Consider the following 13,454-nt stretch of genomic DNA (forward strand, 5'->3'; position numbering starts at 1 on the left):
CCCAAAAACTCTATCTCCAGAGTACTGTCACTCTGTGACCGATCTTAAAACTTTCTGGAAGAACCCCATTCATTGGGCTTATCATTATTTTATCTGAGTTACCTTTGATGGAAAAGATCTATCCTTAGAACAATTTATCAACAGCAATCAGTGGCAAATGTTTACCATTGCAGCTGCCTGAGAAAGCAATACCAATTAGGGAAAACAAGAAGCTTAAAAGAAAATTGAGAAAGGAGATATCAATAGAGTCCTTGAAAAAGCTCTAACATATTCTTAAGACTCTAGAAGAGTTGCTATTGCCACTCTACCAAGAGAAAAGTAATTTATCATTCTTGTAAGTACAGAGAACAAACTCAAGCTATTTTGACTTCAATGTTGAAATTCACTAAATAATGCTATAATTACAAGACATAGTGACAATTGAACTTAAATGCTCAATGAAATTTCCTACAAAATTACTACTAAGTGAAATAAAAATCACCTAATCAGAGATATAGGAAGTTTTCATTGGTATTATTTCAACCTTCATTAGTTTCCCTGATTGTCCAGTATTTAATAACATTCTTTAACATCAAACAATCTGGAAATTCCTAGAAGAAAACATAAGGGGAAAAGTTCCATGACATTGGCCTTGGCAATGATTTCATGGACATGACACCAAAAGCACAGACAAGAAATGCAAAATACACAAGTGGGACTACAGCAAATGAAAAACTTCTGATAGCAAAGAAACAGTAAATGAAGTGAAATAGCAACCTACGGGATGGAAGAAAATATTTGTAAACCATATATTTGATAATAGGTTACTATCCAAAATATGTAAAGAACTCCAACTCAAAAATAATTTTAAAATATAACAATCCAGTTAAAACTGGGCAAAATACTTGAATAGCCTCTCCCCAAAGACACACAAATGGCCAAGAAGTACATTAAAAGATACTCAACATCACCAATCATCATGGAAATGCAAATCAAAACCACAATGATATATTACCTTAAATCTGTTAGGATGGCTTAAAAAAAAAAAAGGTAAGTGTTGGCAAGGATGTGGAGAAATTAGAACCCTTGTACACTATTGCTGGGAATGGTAAATGGTGCAGTCATTATGGAAAACAGTATGGAAGTTCCTGAAAAAATGAAAAATAGAAGCACCATATGATCCAGCCATCCCATTTCTGGATATTTATCCATGGGAATTGAAATCAGGATCTTGAGGAGATATCTGTACTCCCATGTTCACTGCAGCATTATTCCATAATAGCCAAGGTATGGAAACAACCCAAATGTCCATCAACAGATAAATGGATAAAGAAAATGTGATATATATATGGAATATTATTCATATAATAAATTTATTGTATTATATCTTATTGTATATATCTTATAGGTTATATTTTACACATTAAATTATATATAATACATAAAATTATTATAATAATATGGGTATTATTAGGCTTAAAAAGGAAGGAAATAATGTCATTTGTAACAACATGGATGAACTTGGAGGGCATTATACTAAGTGAAGTAAGTCAGACTCAGAAAGACAAATATTGCATGATCTCACTTGTATGTGAAATCTAGAATAATAGTAAGTAACAGAATCAGAGGATAGCATGGTGGTTGCCAGGGGCTGGGGAAAGGGGAAAATGGGTTGATGTTGATCAAAGTATACAAAGTTTCAGTTACACAAGATGAATAAATTCTTGAGATCTAATGTATGGCCTTGGCACCTACAGCTAACAATATTGTATTGTATACTTGAAATATGCTGAGAGCATACATTATTAAGTCTTCTCACCACAAAATAAAGAAATAAAAAGAAAACAGAAACCATGTGGATAGGGTACATATATTAATTAGCTTGATTATGTGATCATTTCACAATGTATACAGTATCAAAACACCAAGTGGTATAACATTTAAACTTTTTTTTTTTTTTAAATTTTACTGCTTAGTTGACAACTTTATTACAGATTACTTTCCGGATGACACATACTTTGAATGCTTGATGACTCATTCATCTATCATTTTTATTATGCTTCATTTATTATCTTTAAATATATATAGAAAATTAAATGTTATCATTAATAGAGAATTCAGGTATTTTAGAAATTATCACAACACTACAGATATCCTCCTTTTTCTAACATAAAATTTAGCTGGTAACCCAGGAAATCAAATCTCAAATCTGAAATTTTAACTGGTTTAACTCTGAGAACTTTAAGTGTATCATTTAGTGTCACCTAATAATGAATTCATAAACTATGTGTGCTAGATAACAGTTTTATTCTTATGAAAAAAATAAGTTTAAGTTACTTAAGTTTAATTTAGAAGAGTTAAAAAATGTAAAAAGTTAATTTACTTAACGAATGAAATTAACAATTGCTTTTATTTTTTTATTTTGTATTTTTTTTGAGATTTTATATATTCTTTGAGAGAGACAGAGAGGACATGTGGGGGAGGGGTAGAGGGTGAGGGAGAGGAAGCAGACTCCCTGCTGAGCAGTAAGCCCAAAGTGGGGTTTAATCCCAGGACCCCAAGATTATGACTTGAGCCGAAGTCAGATGTTTAATGGACAGAGCCACCCAAGTGCCCCAACAATTGCTCTTAAAGATTGTGAAAAAAGGAGAGAAAAAATCCATAAGTACTTCATTCTCAACATGTATAGAAAAAATAAAATGTTATATCGTAGAGCTAAATTTTTGATGATTTGAGATATGTAGTCAAATAATGGGAGTCACTGAAGCCAAAGGTATACATCACCGAAACCAAAGCAAAGACAACATGTTGATGAACACAGCAGTATTTTTATGTCTATCCCAGAAAAAAAACCCTTTATCTATGTTATCTTTCTTTTAAAGTAATCTTTCCATCCAATGTGGGGCTTGAACTCAGGACCCCTGAGATCAAGAGTTGCACACTCCACCGACTGAGCCAACCAGGTGACCCTATCTATGTTACCTTTTTTTTTTTTTTTAAGATTTTATTTATTTATCTGACAGAGAGAGAGACAGTAAGAGAGGGAACACAAGCAGGGGGAGTGGGAGAGGGAGAAGCAGGCTTCCCGCTGAGCCGGGAGCCCGATGTGGGGCTCGATCCCAGGACCTTGGGATCATGACCTGAGCCGAAGGTAGATGCTTAACTGACTGAGCCACCCAGGCGCCCCCTATCTATGTTATCTTAATCAAATCTTTGTTTATAAAAAGCTTTCCTGTAAATCAAATCTTTTTGAAGGGAAGGGGAAAAAAAAGAGTTGCTTACTAAATGTAACCTAAGTATTGAACTCAAATTTCCCAAACCAAATATATACAAAATTTCATTATTTCGTTTATACTGTTTAATAAAAATGAAAATAAGTTATGGACTATAACTCACATTAGAGTCTTAGTGTATTTTATATTATTCCATTGTAAATACAAATTTTGCATTAAATTTTCTGAAGAAGTTATTGTTTAAATTATTAATCAGAACCCCTAAATTTGCTTTTTCAGCTTTGCATTATATTACATATAATGTATATTATATACTGTAGACTCTATATACTATTTCTGCATAATATATTGCATTTATACAGCCATCCAACAAAATATGAATATTTCATAGTACTTTCATAATATTTGCAAAAGCAATGATGCTGAAGAGACATTTCAGTGATTCAATTTCCTTATTTTTAAAACCCTATAAAGATACACATTAGGGGTGCCTGGGTGGAACAGTCAGTTAAGCACCCGACTCTTGATTTCTGCTCAGGTCATGATCTCAGGCTCATGAGATCCAGCCCTGCATTGGGCTCCTGCTCAGTGGGGAGTCTGCTTGAAATTCTCTCGCTCTGCCCCTCCCATTCCTGCGTGCTTTCTCTCTCTCAAATAATCTTAAAAAAAGTATACACATTAATAAAAATCCATTAAATGATAAAAGGCCGTGCCATATTTAGTAATCCCTTTAGAATGAGAAAAGAGTGTCTCTATCATCATAAAAATTTAATAGATTTTTAGGCCTTCTGTCCAATGTAACAAGGTACTGAACAACTACTGAAGCAACATTTAAGTGCACATCAATAGTTGACAAAATATTTGTGTAAAATAAACAGGTACAAAAAAGCAACGGTTTTCCTTTGAGGATTGTATAATCATTAAAAGTGCATTGAAAAGGATTATTGAAAGGGCGCCTGGGTGGCTCAGTCCTTACGTGTCTGCCTTCCGGTCAGGTCATGATCGCAGGGTACTGGGATCGAGCCCCACATCGGGCTCCCTGCTTCACAGGAAGCCTGCTTCTCCCTCTCCCACTCCCCCTGCTTGTGTTCCCTCTCTCGCTGTGTCTCTCTCTGTCAAATAAATAAATAAAATCTTTAAAAAAAAAATATTATTTAAATGTAAAGCATAACTACACAATGCTAACGAACAGAGTAATAGTTGGAAATTTAGTGGCCATGGTTTATTAAGTACACACACACACACACATATGTCTCTGCCCATATATGTGTGTCAATAGATATATACTGGAAAATTTAGTATTAAATTTATCATTAAATTATTAAAGAGAACAAACCTCTATATCTACTGGTTTTTACTCCAGATGTCAAAAGCAAAGATATCTCATTTATAGGTATCATTATTACTGTGATAAATTACAAAAGAAATTAAAATCCAGATTGAAACTGAAAGTCCAACCAATGTTAAACTTTTAATAGGGTGTGTTCAATTAACCACTAGATTAGTATTTTGATAGCAGAATAGCAAAAATGCTACAAGTATGTCCATCAGACTGCCTAATTATTGATAACAGTAAAGAAAAACGATCCTTCTCTTAAGTATACTTGATATACTAGAAGCATACTCTTACCTGGTTCTGAGTTGGTAGTTTATTATGTAGGTGACAGAAACACTGGTATGAAAGGAGAGCACCGAAAGACGCCCCGAAACACAGTCGATAAAAGGCACGCAATGACGCCAGCACTCCGTGCTGGGGGACTGAAATTAATAAGGCACGAGAAATTTCAGGAGTCCTGCCTGCCCCGTGGCGTCTGGGCTACAGGTTCTAGAGGCCACGCCTGAGTTCAGCGGGGGTCGCAGCAGTTTGCACAGCAGGGCCAGTGGCTGACTCGGGGCCTCCACGTGCAACAAGGGCTCTCAGGAGGAACGGCTGTCCTGGGCAGCCTGCTTGGCTGTGACAGCATGTGGGGGCAGGGCCGGCCCTGAGGCTTGCCGCCTGCACATGTCCTCCTGGCAGGCTGACGGCAGCAGAGCGTCACAGGAGCGAGCTCACTAACAGGCCTACCGTAAGCCCAACCACCCACATTTCCTGGCGAGAGCCGCGACGGACGCTCGCGATACCCGTGCACCTGGACGTCCCGTCCTGTTCCCCGGATGAGAGGTGGACGCGGTTCCAGAAGCGCCAGGACCAGTTGAGGTAGAAGGTGGAGGAACCAGAGCTCGGCTTCATCTCCTTCTTTAGGTAAGTTCATGCACTTCGGGGAGTAAAGGGTTCTGTATTATTCAAGATTTATGTCCAGCAACTGCATTTTGGGAAATTATTTTGAAGAAATAATTTTTAAATGAACAAGTATTTATGTAAGAAGGCATTAACACGGTGCATTACGTTGGAATTCTCTTATAAATACTGAATATTCAAATATTGTGTCGTTACTGTCTTAATAATATCACACCTGTGAACTGTAACTAATACAATGGAATTATATTAAAAATTAAAAACATTTACATGAAACTTTAAATGCCATCAGAATATTTAATTATATAGTGTTCATTGGGAAAATTAGAATAAGAATGTATAATTATGATGAAACAGCAAAAATATGGCACATATTTATACACATGAATATATGATCAAATATATTACACTTTTTATCAAATTATATTTGATATTAAATTATCAAAAAAATTAATAAATTCTTAGAGATACTCAAGTGCACTGAGAACATTTTATTCCTCAAATGACTCCAAAATGTGCATCAGAACTTGCATAAGGAATGTTAATATTTAAATTGATCTCTGTACAAATGAAATCAATAAATTTTTAACAATAAAATAAATATGTTAAAACAATTTAGAGTGACAGAAAGCTGAAAAAATATTGCTTCATTTATTCCAATTGAATTTTCAGTGGATCATCTTAAATATTAAATATCTAAACTATATCTTTTGTCTTACATTGTTGCTGTGACTTGAACAATTCAATGCTGAGTAGTTAGAGATATACACACATGTACACAAATATATAATTTTTGAAATAAACACTAAACTGTTGCTTCATTTATTATATGACAGTTTCTTAGAGACAAATAAAGCACCATTTCCATTTCTTTCTGTTCTGAACAGGTGAAAATGACAGCAAAATCAATAAAGAGAATTGTAAGGTCAGGATAAAGAACATTCTCAGTTCAGATCTTAATTTCAGGAACAATTTGCCATGACATCTGTGTAGTCTCTTCATGAAAGTTTAGCAGATCTGACAGCTAATTAATTATAAAGCAAGATTAGAGACTGGACAGAAGTGCTGGCAGAGGAGAATTCATTTTTTGTGTCAACGTGTTTCATTATATTCATTTTCTTAGGCCTGAAACACATACTGCTAGTAAATTATTGTTTATCTTTAAGCTCAAAAAGGAAATCGAACATGACATGAACAATTACCAAGATATTCTCAGAAAAATGCATTTAAAAAATAAAAAAAGAAAACAAATTAGAATTATGTGACATCTGAGATTTCCCTGTGTTTTTTGTCTAAATTATTTGCAGTGTGCAAAATTACTTGATTTTAAAATCATAACAGATGGAAATTTAAAACTATCAACAGAAACAAAGTGCATATAAAAGATCACAAATTAAATATAGATACAGAAATTATAGATTGTGATTTAAGAAAACAAAGTTCAAGGTAACAATATTATTATAAGGAGCTAAATAGGAAAACTGCTGGTAGGAAACCAATATTCCCCATTGTCAGTAATTCAGAAATATGTATTGAGCTAATCAAAATCCTCTTTTTATGTATCACTGGATAAAATAAAACAAGCAAAATAAAAAAACTTGTTACTTGCCAGTAAAGTTTATTCAAAATTATGTTCTATTAAAAATAAATGCAGAGACTTCTGGTTTCCAGTTAAGGATGTAGGAGTTTGAAGGTGGCTTCTCTGTCCTAACTACAAGTAAAAACCTATACAAACTGAAAAATCGATGCTCCTAGATCTGGAAGTGAAGCTAGGTCATAAGACAAACAGCTGCCTCCAAAATTGATGAGACAGACAAAAAATCACAACTTACTGGAGCAGAGACCTACTAGAAGAAATCTTAGCAGGAACCAGTGCCAGGCTAAAAAAATCTAATTTTTAATTAATGATTTGCAAGAAGGTCAAGGTGCACAAGCCTGAGAGTCAAAAATTCTTAGAGGACTTGGTAATAGGAGGACGCCATGCTTTTGTGAGTTTAAAAACACCAGGAGTTCAACCAGATTATAGAGTAAGTATCAGAGAAAAAAAAATCCTCTTAGGCTTCCATGCTTCCGTGAGGGGGAGGGGAAAGGAACCATTTTGAATATGCCAGAGCACTCTGTTCTTAATAAGGTCTGCTCTCAGAAGAAACAGTTTATCCAGAATCACACCTAATGTGTTTAATTAGAGTCCAACTAACCTAGGAAAATGGAAAGACCCAACTCTCACTGGCTCTAGCCTTTCATGTGAAGAAAAGAAATACCCAACCCCAGTCCACTTTGGCCATGCTGTGCCACCTAAGCAGGGAGGGACTGAGAAGCACTTGTGAAGTACATACTACAGAGGCACAGTCTCATTAACAGATGGAGACCTAATCATAGGACTGTAGAACACTTCTAATGTACCAACATCTTACTACCACATTACTAAATGTTCCTTTTACGCAGTGCATCACACCCGGCTATCAAGAAAAAAATTCAAGACCTACTAAAAGTCTGAAAACAGTTGGAAGAGACAGAGCAAGCATCAGAACGAGGCTCAGATATGGCAGGAATATTGATATTATCAGATAGGAATTCAAAACAGCTATTACTAATATACTAAGTACTAGTACTAATGTACCAAGAACTCTAATAGATAACATTATCTGTCTTTCATGAAAGAACATATAGGCAAAAACAGAGGCTGTAAATTCTAAGAGAAAGTCAAAAAGAAATACTAGAGATCAAAAGCACTATAACAAAAATGAAAAATGCCTTTGATGGACTTACTAGTAGGCTAATTGGACAGGCTAAAGAAAGGATCTTTGTACTTGGGGATATCTAAATATAAACTGTTAAAAGTGAAAAGCAAAGAGAAAAAAGACTAGGTGGGGGATTTAAGGGGGTGGGGGAGAAAAATCCAGAACAGTCCATCAAGAACAGTGGGATGGCCACAAAGGGTATGACATATATCTAATGGCAATACCAGAGGAGAAGGAAGAGAGAAAAGAATAAAAGAAATACTTGAAGCAATAATGACTGAGAATTCCTTACACGAATGTGAGACACCAAACCATAGATTCAGGAAGCTCAAGAACACTAGCAGGATAAATGCCCCAGAAATCTAAAGAGGCCTATATCTATTTTTAAAAGTTTAATCTATTGATAACCAACCAAAACAGAAATCACCAAGCCAAGATGGGTTCACTGAGGATTCTACCCAACAAATAGGAAAGAAATTGTACCAATCATTTATAGTCTACTTAGGAAGGAAGTAGCCAGAAGGAATGTTTCCTAATTCATTCTGTGAGGTCAGCATTACCATAATACCAAAACCAGACAGACATTAGAAGAAAAGATACTACAGACCAATAGGGTTCATGAACACAGATGCAAAAATCTTCATCAAAAAATTCTCAAATAAAATCCAAACATGTATAAAGGAATTATTTACCATGATCAAATGGCATTTATACCACATATGCAAGGCTTCTTCAAAACTCCAAAACCAGTTATGGTAATGTATCACATCAACAGGTTAAAGAAAAATCACATGATCATAACAATAGATGCAAAAAAAGCATTTGTCGGGGTGCCTGGGTGGCTCAGTCTGTTAAGCATCTGCCTTTGGCTCAGGTCATGAACCCAGGGTCCTGGGATCAAGCAGGGACCCCTGCTCAGCCAGGAGCCTGCTTCTACCTCTCCGTCTGCTGCTCCCCTGGTTTGTGCTCTCTCTTGTGTGCGCTCACTCTCTCTCTCTCAAATAAATTAATAAAAAAAATCCTAAAAAAATTTTAAAAAGGCATTTGTCAAATCCAACATCCATTCATGAGGAAAAACTCTCAGCAAACTAGGAATAGAGGGGAGGTTCTCCACCTTGATAAAGAACATCTACAATAAACCTACAGTTAACATAATACTTAAGGGTGAGAAACTTGAAGTTTTCCCACTAAAATCAAGAATAAAGCAAGGATGTCGTTTCTCACCCTTCTTTTTCAACATCATACTAGAAGTCTGACCTAATTCAATAAGAAAAGGAAATAAGTATGCAGATTGGGAAGGGAGAAATAAGACTGCTGTTGTTCTCAGATTGCATAATTGTCTATGTAGGAAATCCAAAATAATCCACACACAGAAAATAAACCTCTTGGAACTAATAAGTCATTATAGTAAGGATGCAGTATACAAGGTTGATATACGAAAGTCTAGACACCAACAATGAACAAGTAGAATTTGAAATTAAAAACACGAAACCATTTACATGAGCAACCAAAAAAATGAAATAATTGGGTAAAAACCCAAACCTAATAAAATACATGCAAGATATATATTAAGCAAACTACAAAACTCTGGTGAAATAACTACGTAAAAAATGGAGAGATATTCCATGTTCATAGATAGGAAGACTCAATATTGTAATGTGTCAGATCTTTGTACTCTGATCTATAAATTCAGTGTCATACCAACAAAAATCCCAGCTAGTTATTTTGTGGATAGCAACTAACAGATTGTAAAATATATATGGAGAAGCAAAAGACCCAAAAAACAGCCATTTTGATATCATTAGTTTTTGATGTAATGTTCAACGATTCATTAGTTGTGTATAACACCTAGTGCTCATCACAACTCATGCTCTCCTTAATACCTATCACCCGGTTACCCCATTCCCCTAACCCCCTCCCTTCTGTAACCTTCAGTTTGGTTCCCGGAGTCCAGAGTCTCTCATGGTTTGTCTCCCTCTCTGATTTCTTCCCATTCAGTTTTCTCTCCCTTCCCCTGTGGTCCTCCATGCTATTCCTTATGCTCCACATATAAATGAAACCATATGATAATTGTCTTTCTCTGCTTGACTTATTTCACTTAGAATATTCACCTCCAGTTCTATCCATGTCGATGCAAATGGTGGGTATTCATCCTTTCTGATGGCTGAGTAATATTCCATTGTATATATGAATTACATCTTCTTTAGCCATTCATCTGTTGAAGGGCATCTCGACTCCTTTCACAGTTTGGCTATCGTGAACATTGCTGCTATGAACATTGGGGTGCATGTGCCCCTTCTTTTCACTATGTCTGTATCTTTGGGGTAAATATCTAGTAGTGCAATTGCTGGGTCGTAGGGTAGTTCTATTTTTAATGTCTTTAGGAACCTCCATACTGTTTTCCAGAGTAGCTGTACCAGCTTGCATTCCCACCAACAGTGTAAGAGGGTTCGCCTTTCTCCACATCCTCACCAACAGAAAGTTTTGCTATTCCATTCATGATGTCTCCAGAAAAGTTGTCACTTTTTTCAAATTCCTTTTGACTCTTCTAAGTTTTTAATTTAGATAAAATGTTTTTAGGTTGCTAAGTCTACATAAAAATAATTACAACTTTTCTTTCATATTCATGGTGGTCAGTTCTCTCAGTACTAGCAAATAGCAGAATATTGATTTCTCTTGAGTAATAGGAAGACAAAAACCATTTGAGAGTCTTACATATCTGTATTTTGTGAGTCAAGAGAAAGAACTTGGCACACAATTACAAGTCTGCTGAATTGCTGAAATATCTGGAGCAGGGGTGGTGGGAATGGTTCTCTATTCCAGATCCCTCCAATTACAAGAAGCAATTTTCTACAATTTGTAATGACTAGGAGAAATTCACCTTGTACTGCAAACACCTGGACATTTTCAATATCTGAAAAATGTGGAAGCTGTACCAACACTCACTAACAAAAACAATGGGTGCATCATTGCTCATTTTAAGTGAGAAAATATATGTAAATCTATTAGAACTATATCTGACATTCAACAAATGTTAGCTATTATTTGTTATTAAGAGAATACATAGACTCTTATTAGTCAGGCTTCCTCTGGGAGTTGGATAACCATCGGTCTTCCACACAGATGATTAGAAGTTCATTTCATCCAGAAGACTTCAGAATTTATATGTTCATTTCATCCAGAAGACACCCACCAGGCAGAACCAGCATATTCTTTATTGGTTTATTTAGACAAGGAATAGTTAAGGGAAGGGCATGTAAAAATCTATGCCACCTTCTTCCTAGAATTTTCCTTCCTTTTTTTTTCCTTTTTAAGAATTTTTAAGTTGAATATTGCATACATACAGGAAGATGTGCCCATCATAAGCTTATATGTTGAAGAATTCTTACAAGGTCAAAACTCTTACATAATACTACTAAACACAAGAAATAGAGCATTACCATTACCACAGGAGTCTCCTTCAATCCTCCTAGTCAATACACCTCCCCCAAAATTACCATTATTCTCACCTCGTTGTGTGGTTTTTTTTTTTTAAATTTTGTTTTTAATTCTATATGAATGAAATCAGTGTGATTTTTTTTCTGGATTTTTGTTGTAGTTGTTAACATTATATCATTGATATTCTTTATATACACTGTGTTGTTTATCCAGATATCATTCATTTTTATTTTTGCACAATAGTACCTTTTTAATGAATATGTCACAAATGTATTGTCCATGTTCATGTCAAATTACTTTCAGTGTGAATCACTACAGATTATATTGCTATGAATACACTTGTCTTCTTTGGTGCAAATTTGTATGTATTTTTGTTGGTTATATTTTTTGTTTGGTGATAGGGCATGCTTATGTTCAACCTAGTAGATTTCATTAGTTTGCAAAGTACCAGTTTCTCTTCCTCCACCCCTCAACAATATTCAAGGACTATCATTGTTTCACATCCTTATCAAACTTCAGTAAGTTTATTATTTTTCATGAGATTTATTCCAGTGGATATATAGTTAACCTCACATTGTTGTTGAAGTTTAGAACATGCTATCCCAAAATATGCCACTCTGGCACATTAACTATTTTGATAAAGGCACTTGAAAAACAGCAGATGCAAGAAGTACACTCTGGCCTTGTTGCTTTTTTCTTAAAAGTAGGAGATGAAATTCCCATGTGAAAGGTGTCCTCCCTATACCAGAAGGAAAGTAACATTCTTGTCATTGACTGGGAAGGTGACATGGAGAGAATTCTGTACAAACCTTCTTAAAATAATTCTTATTTTCCCTTAGCCTCCTCACATAGTTTAGTTACTTTTCCACAATTGTCTCTCTTTATTCAACCTGGTATAAAAGCATTTCGGTTTTGCCACTTCTTTGGGTCTTCATTCCCTACTAAGACTCTCATTTCACAGAGAACTTATATTAAATAAATTTCTATGCCTTTTCTCCTGTTGATCTGTCTTATTTTAATTTAATAATCAGGACCAAGAAAAATCCCTAACAGGGTAGAGATAAAATTTTGCCTCCCTATATTGTTTCAATATGTCTCCCCAGTCATTAAGGAAGGTGAGTCATCTTTTCAGTTTTACCAGCCAATTGCATATGCTTTTGTGTCCATTTTGAGTTGACTTTTTTTTTTCCATTTATTTTAGGAGTTATTTATATTGTTAATGGGTAAGGAGAAAAGGTGCTCCAATAAGATTCTAAAATTAAATCTGACTTACCATTGTCTGACAAGCACAGTGCCATTCATGTGTGAGTTCAGGGGTCTTCTCCAAGCAGCAATTTGGAAAGGCTAGGGCAAAAAAAGCATATATCCCAAATGAGGCAAGATTATAAATGCAAGTCTCTGCTCACAAGGTGGACTGTAAATTCTTTGTGATTGATTGGATATGGTCAGTTTTCGTATCACAGATGCTGGGAAATCTGGTTTCAAAATAAGTCTGATGTAAGTTACTTAAGAGCTAGCAGGCCTAAGTTTCCTTAGGGAGGTGTGCATTGTTGAAGCATAACAGAATTTTATTATCAATATATTTTGGATACAAGAACTTTGCCAGTTATATGTATTGTTATTATATCACCATTCTGATATGCCTTTACACACAGTTAAATAGGTTTTTTGTTTTGTTTTGTTTTAATTAACAAAACTCTCTAACTTTAATGTAGCCCACATTTATTAACAGCCTTTTTCTGATGATTAGGGCTTTCTTGGGCTTTTTGTTTGTTTTTGGTACTGATCAAAAAAAATTCTCCCTTAACCCAAATTTAAGAACTTTTA

At 35.1% G+C, this 13,454-nt stretch overlaps 1 long non-coding RNA gene across 2 annotated transcripts in view; it reads left to right on the plus strand.

The window, feature by feature from the left end:
* The first annotated feature begins 4,789 nt into the window (after nt 1–4,789).
* Nucleotides 4,790–13,454, plus strand: part of LOC115939837 (uncharacterized) — a 73,659-nt gene continuing 64,994 nt past the window's right edge. The window contains exon 1 of one of the 2 annotated variants that reach the window (XR_004074612.2): nt 4,790–5,454. This is a non-coding gene — a long non-coding RNA (uncharacterized LOC115939837). The remainder of the gene's footprint in view (nt 5,455–13,454) is intronic. The other variant, XR_004074613.2, reaches the window with a different exon arrangement.

This window comes from Leptonychotes weddellii, chromosome 9 (genome assembly GCF_054177405.1).
Source record: "Leptonychotes weddellii isolate Sample4059 chromosome 9, ASM5417740v2, whole genome shotgun sequence".
NCBI lineage: Eukaryota > Metazoa > Chordata > Mammalia > Carnivora > Phocidae > Leptonychotes > Leptonychotes weddellii.